Source organism: Bubalus kerabau, chromosome 18 (genome assembly GCF_029407905.1).
Source record: "Bubalus kerabau isolate K-KA32 ecotype Philippines breed swamp buffalo chromosome 18, PCC_UOA_SB_1v2, whole genome shotgun sequence".
Lineage (NCBI taxonomy): Eukaryota > Metazoa > Chordata > Mammalia > Artiodactyla > Bovidae > Bubalus > Bubalus kerabau.
The window spans coordinates 8,247,380-8,262,441 of NC_073641.1; positions in this window are offsets into that span (position 1 = coordinate 8,247,380).

Here is a 15,062-nt window from a genome sequence, read left to right on the forward strand (position 1 = left end):
GGAAAACAAAATGACAGAGGCTATGTTCCTTTTGATTGTGCGGGGTAGAACTCTTTTGGTACTCTCCTTCCCCTAGATATTCCAAGGAAAACACCTGTGGCTACTCTATGCCAAGTGCTATGCTCAATGAATTCCCATGCTTTCTTATTTAATCCTTACAGCAGCCCTTGGCAGTGGTTTATGATCCCTGTTTTGCAGATGGTGGAACAGTGGCTGAGAGTGGTTACAGAGCTAACCCCAGGCACCACAGCTCAGTTGGGATTAGACCCAAATCCATCAGGTTCAAAAGACCACGCACTTGTGCCTCTAGAGCCCTGACACGCCACAGGTATCAAGCATGTGCTTCCTGATGCTTAAAAAGAAACAAATCCCTCCCTCTCCAGGTTGCCACTGCACAGAGGGCATGCAGCAGCCACTGTGCATGGAGCAGTCTCCCAGCTGGGACCTCGGTCACCACTCAGGATCCAAGCAGTGAGTCCTCTGTCCTTCTCAGGCCCATTCCCAGCAGCAGTTCCTCCCAAAGTCATGAAAACTGGCATCACTCTTCCACTTCTGACTAAGGTTGGGTGGTCAGAGTTAGTAAATAAAAATACCAGATGCCCAGTTCAGTTTGAATTTTAGGTGAAAAGAAAAAGAATCTGTGCGTGTCCCAGGTCTGGGGACAAACTGACCCTGAGCTGACCCTGCATCGAGCCGGGCTAAGGCGGAGTAGTGAGGACACTGGGGCTTCCGTGGTGACTCACGGAGAGGGCAGTGGCGCCCCACTCCAGTACTCTTGCCTGGAAAATCCCGTGGATGGAGGAGCCCGGTAGGCTGCAGTCCATGGGGTGGCTAAGAGTCAGACACGACTGAATGACTTCACTTTCACTTTTCACTTTCATGCACTGGAGAAGGAAATGGCAACCCACTCCAGTGTTCTTGTCTGGAGAATCCCAGGGACGGGGGAGCCTGGTGGGCTGCCGTCTATGGGGTCGCACAGAGTCGGACATGACTGAAGCGACTTAGCAGCAGCAGCAGCATGGTGACTCAGTGGTAAAGAAGCCGCCTGCAATGCAGGAGACTCAAGTTGGATCCCTGGGTCAGGAAGATCCCCTGGAGAAGGGCATGGCAACCCACTCCAGTATTCTTGCCTGGAGAATCCCATGGACAGAGGAGCCTAACAGCCTGAGGTGTGCTGCTGCTGCTGCTGCTGCTGCTGCTAAGTCACTTCAGTCGTGTCCGACTCTGTGCGACCCCATAGATGGCAGCCCACCAGGCTCCCCCGTCCCTGGGATTCTCCAGGCAAGAACACTGGAGTGGGTTGCCATTTCCTTCTCCAATGCATGACAGTGAAAAGTGAAAGACAAGTCGCTCAGTCGTGTCCGACTCTTAGCAAGCCCATGGACTGCAGCCCACCAGGCTCCTCCATCCATGGGATTTTCCAGGCAAGAGTACTGGACTGGGGTGCCACTGTCTGAGATCTATGGGGTCTCAAAGAGTCAGACACGATTCAAGTGGCTGAGCACAGTATATCACAGGGAGGATATTGTAGAATCTGTCTCTGGGGATCTCTATCCAAGCCTGCCAGGAATTTCACCTTCACTGCTAACCTCATAATCCCAGCTCTGAGGGCCAACATGAGGCTCACACCTACTTCCCAGAAAAAAAAAAGGAGGGGGGGTCACGCGGTTTGAGAGAAGTCAACCTTTTCTCTGCTTTGCTCCCCTCTAAGAGGAATCATAAATTGCCAGGCACTTGCGAGCACTTTTTTCCCCAAGGGCAGGGGCACAGAACAAACTGAAGCAGAATCTAGGCTTGGCCAGTCATTAGGAAGGTGGATAGAGACTTCCCTGGCCGTCCTGTGATTAGGGCTCCGAGCTTTCACTACCTGGGACGTGGGTTCAGTCCCTGGTCAAGGAACTAAGATCCTGCAAGCTGCTCAGTGCAGCCAAAGGAAAGAAAAAACAAGATGGGACTTTATCAAGGAGAAGGTTGGGAAGGCCATTCCAGACAAAGGGAATGTGCAAATCTCAGGCAACATTGTGTGCAGGAAAATGGAGAGATTAATGTGAGATGCAAGCCTCCGGCCGACGCTGAGCAAAGTGGCCAGGAAGAGAGGTAAGCAGGCCCCCAACTGTAAGAGGCCTTGTGTGTTGGGCTACTGATTCTGAATTTTATCTCTAAAACAATGAGGAATCCTTGAGGGATTTTGATCAAGGGAGTCACCCGACTGATAATGACTTAATTTTCTTTTATTTAATTACTAGGGAGGGTGAACTGTTTTTCCATGTGTCCTATTTGAATTATTTTTTTTGTTTGTTTTTTCATATTGACTTGTAATAACTTTAGACATGGAAAGATTTTCATCCCTTATTATTTTTTATCATGTTCCTCATTTGTCTTTTTAAAAATTGTATAATTTTTAAAGTAAAAAAATTCATTCTGAATTTTATATAATCACATTGTTATGCTTGTATGTGTAGATGCTCCCATTGTCATTGCCTTAAAGTTATTTCCTCTTCTGAGGGAAATATAATCCAGATGGACTATAACATTAAATATGAAAAACAAACACATAGTCTCTTCTAGCTAGCTTTTTTTTTTTTCAACTTGTGTGTGTGTGTTGTTTGTTACATTGAATTCTATAATCCACCGAGAATTTATTTGGAAGTATGGTGTGAGGTGATGATCTTTTTTTCTCAAATACTTCGTTTTCCCAACAGCTTTTATTGATCAAATCCAAGTCTTATGTGGCACTTTCTCATCACAGAGCAAGTCTCATGCTCAGTTGGTTTCAGACAACGTATTCTAGTCCAATAAGCTATGCACCCATCCCTATTCAAACACTGCACCATTTTAATGACTGAAACTTAAAATGCATTTTAAAATCTAATGAGAATTCTCACTCTATTCTTCTGTTACAACCTCTTCATTCTTCCAAATAAACTTAGAATCACTCTGTCGACTTCAAAGAAAAAGCCACTGAGATTTTTTTTGACTAAACTAATTTGGGCTCCAAAATCACTGCAGATGGTGACTGCAGCCATGAATTTAAAATATGCTGCTCCTTGGAAGAAAAGCTATGACAAACCTAGACAGCATAGTAAAAAGCAGAGACATTTCATTACCAACAAAACCTGTACAGTCAAAGCTATTGTTTTTCTAGTAGTCATGTATGGATGGATATGAGAGTTGGACCATAAAGAAGGCTGAACATCAAAGAACTGATGCTTTTGAACTGTGGTGTTAGAGAAGACTCTTGAGAGTCCTTTTGGCTACAAGGAGATCAAACCAGTCAATCCTAAAGGAAATCAGCCCTAAATATTCATTGGAAGGACTGATGCTGAAGCTGAAATTCCAATACTTTGGCCACATGATGCAAAGGACTGACTCCTTGGGAAAGACCCTGATGCTGGGAAAGATAGAAGGCAGGAGGAGAAGGGGATGACAGAGGATGAGATGGTTGGAGGGCATCAGCAACTCAATGGACATGAGCTTGAGCAAGCTCCAGGAGTTGATGAAGGACAGGGAAGCCTGACGTGCTGCAGTCCACAGGGTCACAAAGAGTCAGACATGACTGAGCAACAAAACAACAGCAATTTGAAAGAATCATCATCTTCACCGTGTTTGGGTTTCCCACCGAGGAACATGGTATGTCTCTCAGATACCTTGTTCCTCATGCTCAAAAAATCCCATAAAGTTGATAAATTTATTCTCATTTTACAAGAGAAGAAACTCATGAGGCTCAAGCAGTTATCAGCCTGTCTAAAGTCATGTCTGAAATACATCTGAGATGCCAGCCCTCTGTTCCTCCAGCAGCTCGAATGCTTCTCTTAAGCAGAAAGTGAGTAAATTTTAAAATATATATATTAATAATATTGAATAGTAATTTGGGAGTTTGGGATTAGCAGATGCAAACTACTATGTATAAAATAGATAAGTAAAAAGGATCTACTCTGCAGCACAGAAACTATATTCAGCATCTTGTAATAACCTATAATGAAAAAGAGTCTGAAAAGAATGTGTGTGAATATATATATATTCAAAAACTAACACAGCATTATAAATTAGCTATATACTTCAATAAATATTTTTAAAAAGACATGTTGGGATGAATTTCATTTAGCAAACATTTATTAAACATCTGCCATGTGCCAGATATTGGGAATGGAGATGAGTAAGACAATTTCTGCTATGAAGACACAAAATGTATACAGATAATTAGAGTACAGTGTAATAAATGATGCCAAAATTATAGTTTCTTGTATTGTGTGCTTTTCATATGCCAAACACTATTCTAAGCTCTTTGCCTCCATCTTACCTTTTTAATATCAAGAGATTTAGTCACTGTTGCATCCATTTGGGAAATGAAAGCACAAGGCACAGAGATGTTATGGGACTTGTCCCAGCTGGTGAAACCACCAAACGGCAGAGCTGAGACTGAAGCCTGATTCCAGACCCGGTGTTCAGTCCCCTTGACCAGGCTGCCATAGAAATGAGCATGGCAAGCTGTGTGGGCCTCACAGAGGGCACCTCATTCAGCTGGGCAGGTGTCTTGGATAAGACCCAGATGGCCTGAGTCTTAAAGGATGCGTAGGGATGAGCAGGCAGCAAAAAGGGAGAGAATGGGCTTTGAGGCAAAGTGCCCAGGACTGGCAAAGATATGGGGTCACAGGGAACAGTGTGCCTTGGGGGTGATTCAGATGAAAATAGTCATGATCTAAGAGCAGTTATTGAATACCTAGTGGATACCAGGTACTCCCCTGAACTCTGCACATAGCAGCTGATTAAATCCTTACAAAAACCCGATGAGATAGGGTTATTATCCCATTTTACAGATGAGGAATGTGAACACAAAAAGATTAAATAACGAGTCTGACTACATGGCCGAGAAGCAGCAGAGCTAAAGATAGAATTGGAGAGAGCAGCATGAGTCGGATGGTGTACAGTCTCGAGAAACAGTCATTCAAAGATTTGGGGTAAGAATCATGGTCAAATTTGCCATGAGCTGGGCAGAGAGATGATATTCACCCTCGTCTCAGCCCTTAACCACACCTATGAATTCATTTAAACACCACAACCAACACACTGAGATTGGTAGCCTTATTCCCATTTTACAGCTGAAGAAACTAAGGCTCTGAGGGCACAAGAGACTTCACTATTGCTAGAGGGTGGTGGGGACAGAATCAAACTGCACCAGCTTCGGTGCAGCTGGCCCCAAAGGCCAGCTCTCCCATCATCAGACGGTGGAGGGAAAGGCAGAAAAGTGGGGAGCAGGGGCTCAGTACCCCAGTGGATCACAGCTCTCACCAGCATGGGGCTAGAGGGTGAAAGTTCCTGGGCAAGCATGTAGGTCACCTCCTGACAATAATTAAAATGGAGAGTTACAAAGAGATAAAACTTTACAAAGCATTCTTGGCATTCTTGTCCATGGCTGGAACAATATTAACTTTCATTTGAGGGCATTGATGGGCAATTCCATCAGGGTTCGAGTAACCCCCTTTCATTTTCCCTTTTGCACTGGAAAACCTCTACCTTCCGAGTCTAGACACCATCCCTCGGATGACAGTAGGAGCCTACTGCTGAAAAGCCGGCCCAGAACCAATGCTACGATGTGAGCATGGCCCATCTGGAACACATTTGAGCACCAAAGAGCTGTAATCATTTGTGATCCTGAGAACATGCACCAGAGACAGTTCACTGGGAACTTTAAAGAAAAACCAAAAAAGACAGAGTCAACTATGTAAACATATGAAACTTCTGTGTGAGGGGTGGGGGGAGAGGGAGAAGTAACATTAAAAAAAAAAAAAAAAAAAAGGCAAAAGCAGTCTGGAAAAGAAAACCAATCCCAAACAGAGGAGGCAGTGGTGTCTCCATTTTGCAGATAAGAAAACTGAGGCTCAGGAATGTTAAGTGCTTGCCTAGGTTAAAGTGGTGGTGGAGGTGGGATTTGAATTATTATCTGTTTGATTTCAAAGCATGAAGTATCACTTCCTACTGCTGCTCCTGCTAAGTCACCTCAGTCGTGTCGGACTCTGTGCGACCCCGTAGACGGCAGCCCACCAGGCTCCCCAGTCCCCGGGACTCTCCAGGCAAGAACACTGGAGTGGGTTGCCAGTTCCTTCTCCAATGCATGAAAGTGAAAAGTGAAAGTGACATCGCTCAGTCATGTCTGACTTTTTGCGACCCCATGGACTGCGGCCCACCAGGCTCTTCCGTCCATGGGATTTTCCAGGCAAGAGTACTGGAGTTGCGTAAATGACTCTAATTTGATTAACAAAGAAAAGAGAAGACTGAAAAATTCAAAACATTGTAGTAAATATATTAGACAAAATCGATACATATTTGGATATTAAAAGTGAGTTTAACTTGATTGGAAAAAGAAGTTCAGACCCGAATTTTTAAGTCAGCTAAGAACAGCCATAATGTGTACAATTAAGGGCCAAACATGTAAAACTATTCAACTTTTGAGAACACTCAAAGAAATGCAAGTGGAAACGACACGAATTTGGTATTTAATATTAAATAAATTCAGTGGAAAATAATGGTAACAGCTCATGCTGGAAAAGATGAGGGAGAAACTGAAACACAGCAGCATGAGTACTGGTCAGGTTTAATTCATTCAGGCTTGTTGAAAAGTAATTTGGCACTGTGTTTCAAGCATATGCATTTTCATATAATTTTCTTAAATTGAAATGTAGTTGGTTTTCAGGGTTTCCCTGGTGGCTCAGCTGTAAAGAATCTGCCTGCAATGCAGGAGACTGGGTTCGATCCCTGGGTGGGGAAGATCCCCTGGAGGAGGGCATGGCAACCCACACTAGTACTCCTGCCTAGGGAATCCCATGGACAGAGGAGCCTAGCTGGCTGCAGTCCATAGGGTCCCACAGCGAGGGACACAACTGAAGCAACTCAGCAGCAGCAGCAGCATAGTTGATTTCCAACCTTATGTTAGTTTCTGGTATGCAGGGAAGTGATTCAATTATATATATATATATATATATATATATATATATATATATAATTTTTCCAGAGAAGGCAATGGCAGCCCACTCCAGTACTCTTGCCTGGAAAATCCCATGGACAGAGGTGCCTGGTGGGCTGCAGTCCATGGGGTCGCGAAGAGTCAGACACAACTGAGCAACTTCACTTTCACTTTTCACTTTTATGCATTGGAGAAGGAAATGGCAACCCACTCCAGTGTTCTTGCCTGGAGAATCCCAGGGATGGGGGAGCCTGGTGGGCTGCTGTCTATGGGGTCGCACAGAGTCGGACACGACTGAAGCGACTTAGCAGCAGCAGATTTTTTTTCAGATTTTTTTCCCATGGTAGAGTATTATAAGATATTGAATATATTTCCCTATGCCATACAGTAGGTCTTGCTTTGTTGTTTATTTTATGTACAGCAGTATGTATCTGTTAAAAACTAAATTCCTAATTTTCATATGATTTGACTGAGTAATTCCAGGCTTGGAAATTTACCTAGGTAAATAGTCCAAAAGTAAGACCATTCTATCTTGAAGATTCATGTACACCAATGAAAAAATCAGAAAGCATCAAAATGCTCAACAGTAGAGTAACTGCCACATTAGTTTGGGGCATAAACTAGAAAAGACCCAGTCTTTTTCTAGCATTTTGGAAAAATGCTTTTGCTAGAATATCAAAAAGAAAAGAGAGAGAATTTTACAAAATTGCACCTAAGCTATAATTGAGATGATAAGAAATTTGTCTGTGAATGAACAGAGATAGGAAAGGAATATGGGCAAGAATTGCTTGGGTGGTGGGATTGTGACCCATTTTTGATGTTACTCAAGATGCAACATTTGTGCAAGAAAAAAAAATCACCCTCATAAAAATGATAGCCCTGTGATTGTATAGGGCCAAATTCCTACGGTGCTAAAAATATGTTAAGAACTTCTGGAAAGCTACATTAACTCTTTGAATGATCACTGTGGGACCACTGAATGCTATAATAATAATAGCAGTAGTATAAAAGAGGCCAGTAAGTCAATATTCCTTCCAAATTTACCAAGTTAACTGCCAAGACATAACTTCAGCATTAAGACAATCTAGTCCAACAATCCCAAATATAGAAGAGTTAGGGAATCACTCGACATCTCCAGCCGAGTACGGACAACCGCAGACCACCATTTACAGGTCAGTCTTCATGCATTCGTAACTCTCCCCATGTTTCCCACAGCTAAATTTGCTCTCTGCCTGAGTCTCCCACCCCCACTTTCTCACTTTTACAGCTTAAGTTTCTAAGCAAAAAATCCTAGCTAGATGCCATTTCACTACACGGTTTTCGTATTGCCTCACTCTAGTTTGTGAAGGGACCCCAAAAGCTCTGATGAAAGAGTTGTGTCCCTATTATGTGAGAAGCCTGCACAGCATATGGCATCATCTCAGCCATTAGGAACACATTTCATGTATTAGTGTCCTGTGATCTCTGACACAAATTAGCATCTGGGACGATCCCACATTCTGTGCAGCAACTAAGCCTGGGCATCACTCTCAAGCCTGTGCTCTGGAGCCCACTCACTACAACTACTGAAGCCCACATGCCCTACAGCCGGTGCTCCACAAGATAAGCCACCACAGTGAGAGCCCCCACACACAGGAACAAAGGGTAGCCCCCACTCTACACAACCAGAGAAAAGCCCGCACAGCGATGAAGACCCAGCACAGCCAAAAACAAAGAAATAAATAAGATAAAACTATTTAAAAGACACAGAAATGTATTCTTTCTCAGTTCGGGAAGCCAGACATCAGAGAGCAGTTTCAGTAAGCTGAAATCAAGGAGTAGGCCGACCCATGCCTCCTCCCTAGGTTTTCGCAGCTCCTGGTGGCTACTAGCATGCCTTGGCTTGTGGCCACATCACTCAGGCTCTGCCTGTATGGTCCCAGCACCTGCTCCTCTTCTGTGACAAATCTCCCCCTGCCTCCCTCTTCTAAGGACATGTCTGATGTCATTTAGGACCCATCCAGATAGTCCATGATAACTTCTCCTTCTTAAGATCTGTACTGCAATCATATCTGCCAAGTTCCTTTGATTACAGCAAGCAGACCTAGCATTATCTGTGTAGCATAACTTTCTGATGTTAGTAAAAACAAAACTGGAAACTTGAAATTAAATCATGCCAAGGTTTTGATACACTTCTCATAAGATACGAATGAAACACATCAAAACAGTGATATGAAGTGTTCAGATTCTCAGATGTTTACTGCATGGGTTTTATTTAGTTTGTGTATTTCTTTTTTTCAGTGAGTATATGGCATATTGCCCTCCTCAAACATGTGGTTACCTTTGTTGTATTGGCATAACCAGTGACTCTTCAGTGGTAGCATTTGGGGAAATTTTATCAGCAAGCAACACTTTCAGTTAATAAATAAAGTTTTAAACATCATGTAAGGTTGACAATACTATTTTCTTATTTGAAAGTTGCTAGGGGAACACAAGAGAAAAAATTCTGTAACTGTGTGGCAATGGATATTAACTATTAACTAGACTTATTGTGGTGATTATTTGGCAGTGTATACTTGCATTGAATCATTACAATCATTTTGCTATACACCTAAAATTAATACAATGTTATATGTCAATTATATCTCAATTTTTAAAAAATCAGGTGAGAGGGGATTTAAGCTTGCTAAATGTAAAGGTTGGAACTCCAATGACTGTAGCTTTAGTATTGCTGATTGTATTACTTTAGATGTAGCATTGCATGTGCTGTGCATATTCTGATTTTATTAAAAGAAAAACTTAAACTGCAAAATAAAAGAAAAAATAAATCCTATAACCTGCAACATTCACAGTTCTGGATATGAGCTTTTGGGTGAGGGAGCATTGTTCTGTCTGCCTCACCCCACCCCCAGCCATGTGTGGCTTAGATGCTCAGTTGGGTCCAACTCTTTACGACCCCATGGACTATATCCCACAAGGCTCCTCTGACCATGGGATTCTCCAGGCAAGAATACTGGAATGGGTTGCCATTTCCTTCTCCAGGACATGTTCCCAATCCAGGTATTGAACCTGTGTCTCTTGTGTCTCCTGCATTGGCAGGCAGATTCTTTACCACTAGCGCCACCTGGGCAGCATTGTTCTGTCTACCACACTGCATACCCTGGACAGTCAGTCAGTTAGTTCAGTCGCTCAGTCGTGTCCGACTCTTTGTGACCCCATGGACTGCAGCACACCAGGCCTCCCTGTCTATCACCACCTCCTGGAGTTTACTCAAACTCATGTCCATTGAGTTGGTGATGGACTCAGTGTTCACTGAGTCCAACCATCTCATTCTCTGTCGTCCCCTTCTCCCACCTTCAATCTTTCCCAGCATCAGGATCTTTTCAAATGAGTCAGTTCACATTAGGTGGCAAAAGTATTGGAGTTTCAGCTTCAGCATCAGTCCTTCCAATGAATATTCAGGACCGATTTCCTTTAGGATTGAGTGGCTGGATCTCCTTGCAGTCCAAGGGACTCTCAAGAGTCTTCTCCAACATCACAGTTCAAAACTATCAATTCTTCTGTGCTCAGCTTTCTTTATAGTCCAACTCTCACATGCATACGTGACTACTGGAAAAACCATAGCTTTGACTAAATGGACCTTTTTTGCCATACCTTGGAAATAGGGGACAAAATTGGCCATTTCTCACCTAGAAACTGGTCAGGACCAGAATTTCCTTTGTGTCCAGGAAGTCTCTAGGAACATAAGGTCACTCCTTCATCCACTTCTTCCTTCTCGCAGCAATCATCTGCTGGGTATTTGCTTGACCAGGCTCAGTGCTGGGCACCAGGGATGTAAACACAATCAAGACCCAGACCTCGCCCTTGAATTGCTCAGGACTGAGAAGGAGTGATACTCAAACCACCGTAATTGCAACGTGCCCTGTGCCAAAGTAAAGGTTTGTGAGCAAAGCACCGTGAGAGTTCAGACTGGGTTATTTTGAAGACAGTTCAGAGACAATGAAATTGGGTCTTAATTGATAAGTGGGAGCCAGAAAGGCAGAGGAGGAGAAGGAGACATTTCGTTGTGCCCTGGTCACAAAGATGAGAGACCATGGAGACAAGTCTGGCTCAGTCAAGGCATGGGAGGGATACATATACGAGTAGGAATACGGAGCCCGGCCTTCATCGCTGTAGCTGCACCGTAGCTCTGAGTGATCTAGGCAAACAGTCCCCACATCTTAAAGCGCTGCTGCTGCTGCTGCTAAGTCGCTTCAGTCGTGTCCGACTCTGCGCGATCCCAGAGACGGCAGCCCACCAGGCTCCCCCGTCCCTGGGATTCTCCAGGCAAGAACACTGGAATGGGTTGCCATTTCCTCCTCCAATGCATGAAAGTGAAAAGTGAAAGTGAAGTCACTCAGTCGTGTCCGACTCTTAGCAACCCCATGGACTTTAGCCCACCAGGCTCCTCTGTCCATGGGATTTTCCAAGCAAGAGTACTGGAGTGGGGTGCCATTGCCTTCTCCCTTAAAGAGGTAGTTCATTGATAATCAACATAGACCTACTGTATACTACAGGGAACTCTACTCAGTACTCTGTAATAACCTATATGGGAAAAGAATCTGAAGAGAGGTGACTATATGCGGCACTGAATCACTTTGTTGTACACCTGAAACTAATACAACATTGTAAATCATTATACTCTAATATAAAATAAAAAAATTTTTTTTAAGTTATTCACATTCTGACCCAGAAATCTCATTCACAGGAATCACCCTACAAAAATACACACGAAGAGAGATATGTCATTAAGGATCTTCACTGGAGTGTTGTTGAATAACTAAAATTTAAACAACCTTATTGTTCTCAATGGCTTTGGTTCATCATGATTTGCCCATACTATGGGATAGCAGGCAGCTCACAAAAGCAATAAAGAGGAGCCCTGAGCTCCCATGGGGTATTGTTCAAGAGAAATAGCAAGCTATGGAACAAAATGCAAAGTGGGATCCCACTTAGATTTCTAGAACCCCCAAATTATGTGAGTTTGCATGCAAATACAGAGAGGAAAAATCAATAAGAATACACGAAAATGAATGACAGCAGATCTAGGAGAAAAGATTCCAATGAATTAAAAGGAATGATCAATTTTGACCCTGTTCACATCTGAACATTTTAACATTTTTCTTGAAGAAGGCTATGGCCACCACATCTCACATTTATAATTGATAAGAGCCAAAAAAACTTTGGCTTAAAATAAATTGGATAAAAGCAAAGGGCAATGAGCCGACACAGTTCTCAGAAGTTCTTTAGGGACTGTGTGTGTGGAAATTAACAGGTCTTACACGACCAAGACCGGAGGCAGGGAAGCCAGTCAGGATCCCCAGCTGCCCAGAGGATGAGGGAGGCCAGGTTAGAAAAGTCTAGAGGAGAAGAGAAGATGAATTCAATCAACACGCGGCCCATGTTAAGTGGAAGACAGGAACAAGTCTGTCAAATTGTGGAGACTGATGCCAGGGTTTATAAATCCTGCACAGTGGAGTAGGCAATGCGGCCATTCGCTGAGCCATGAGATCAGGGCAGGTGAGTGAGGGTCCACAGGAGAGGAGTGAATGGTCTCTACTTCCAGGAGATCTTGGAAGCTGCTGCTCTTCTTCCTGAGTTGTCTGTCTATCTGACACATCCTCTCTCATCTGTGGAAGAAAGGGGCATCTTTCTTCAGATGAAAACTGGTCCTCCTGGGCCACGGGAGAAGGCTCCAAGGAGACCGAGGGTCTCTGGGCTGCCAGGGAGGACCCTCTGACTTAGGAGTCTCACCAGTATCTCTTACAGAGTAGCTGTCCTCTCCAAATAGTTTTACAAACTGCCAACAGGTGACCAGGGACGGGGGAGCCTGGTGGGCTGCCATCTGTGGGGTCACACAGTCGGACACAACTGAGGCGACTTTGCAGCAGCAGCAGCAGCAGCAGCAACAGGTAACAGACACCCAGCCCCTTCCCTGGGTGACACCCAGGCTGCCTCCCTGACTTGACTATAGTTACTTCCCAGCACGGTGATGCCCAAGGCAAGGCAATGCCTTCGATCCAAGTCACCCTTCCCAGTTGCCAGCATGTCCACAACTTAGCTCCAAATAAACCCCACAACTCCACGCCTGGGCCATGCAGACCTTTGACTTTAGGGAGAAATTTTCTCTGTCAAGACCTCAGAGTGACATGGCAGCTCCCAGCTCTTTGGCTGGCCTCTTAGGTGGGAGGCTACACAGTAACCTCCACACCAAGGGCAATGGAGAGCAGAGGGTGGCTGATGGCTTTGTTTTTCTAAATAAGGTTTCTAGGGCTCTCCCTTTTAGTCACAAAGGATGCACATGCCCTTCCTTGCAGAAATCGTGACAGCCACTTTCCAAATATAGCCGGCCATTTATTGGAACCTCTGCTGAGTGTTTCTCACCCAAAGCCCAACTCAGAACAATAAATATCAAAGTGAATAACCCATATTACCAAGGTTGGCAAGTGTATGTTAATGTGGTGAAACTAACTGGCCCTGTGTCCTTTGGGTTTCCAGTCAAATGGTCAATCATTTCTAATACCTAGGTCACAAGCAAAGCTTTCTCTTCTATGAAAAATCCACAGGCTATTATGTTTTTGTGAAACTGATGTGAAAGTCAAAAGGAAACCAGCATGTCTCCAACAGCCAGCTCCAGGGAGTTGTAGTAGTTGCTTCCGATATGTTTTCTTATGTAATCAATAGCACAGGCCTGCAGTGAGGGTCTTCCTTGCTTCACTGTATGGACAAGGAAAGTGAACCTCTGAGATGGTAAAGGGACTTAGCCAGAAGCTGCGAGCCAGTCCAAGCTGACTCCCTTGTTGCACCCGCTGACTTGTTGGAGTGGTACACATGTACATGAACATGTGTATATGTGAGTGTGTTTGTGTGTACGTGTGTGCTTATGCAGGCTTCCCAAATGCACTTTTTCCCACTGGCCCCCTACTGATGTGGCTTCTGGAGCCAGAGTTGTCTGAAATCGTCACACTCTCCCCTCCACTGCTCTGTGGGCTCATTGTGATAAAGGCTTTGTTTGATAAATTTGCTGAAATTCAGACCTGGCCTTGGTCCTCTCATTCAACGATTCAATCTCAGAAGCCTGGGGCTACAGAGGACACTCAGTTCCCTAAATACCCACAACCAGACTATATTCTGCCCCATCTGAGGCCAGGGCTTCTTGTAGCCATATGGTATTTATTCATCGCTTCTCCTTTGGTACAGGAAGTTTATTCACCCCTTCTGCTTTGGTGCCAGAAGCTCTGATTGTACCTGGGCACATGGAATAAAGATATTTCTCACCACCCTGAGAGCTCAGTGGGACCATATCACTGCTGCTGCTGCTGCTGCTAAGTCGCTTCAGTCGTGTCTGACTCTGTGCGACCCCGTAGATGGCAGCCCACCAGGCTCCCCCGTCCCTGGGATTCTCCAGGCAAGAACACTGGAGTGGGTTGCCATTGCCTTCTCCAGACCATATCACTAAGTTACGGCTAATGGCACAAAAGAAGTGCTCTTCCCTTTATTGTGTTGATTTACTTTTTCTTCCCTGCTGGGTGGGATGAAGAAGTGATGGCAGTCACCCTGGAAGCCATCATGAGTCATGAGGTAGAAGCTACCTGGTGAGGATGGCAAGACAGAGAGCAAGAGCTTAAATCTCTGATAGTTGTGTTGTGGAGTTGTCCGACAATTCTGGACCATCTGCCTGCCTCCAGACTGCCCTAGTGCAAGAGAAATGAACTTCTTTTTAAAGTACTGTGATTGGGATTTTCTTCATCTGTAGCTGATAAATGATAAACTGATAAATGATCTTGTGTCAAGAACTCCTGGAGGGCAGGGTCCTGTTCTTTAGCACCTTCTACCCCCTTATTCTAGCCCAGTGCCTGCCCTGCAATTGGGGCTCAAGCAGGGATAGAAATACAGAGCTAGAGGGGTCCTCAGGAAGCATCCGGACAATGTCCCACCCACAGCCTGAAGCTGACCTTGTCATCTCCCCTTTGGAACGTGCTGTCTGCCGTGTAGACCCTGAGTTGGTGCGTGGCTTCCCCTCCAGCATCAAATACCCCTAGTGTCCATCTCCTTTCATTCCTCATTCATCTCCTTGCCTCCA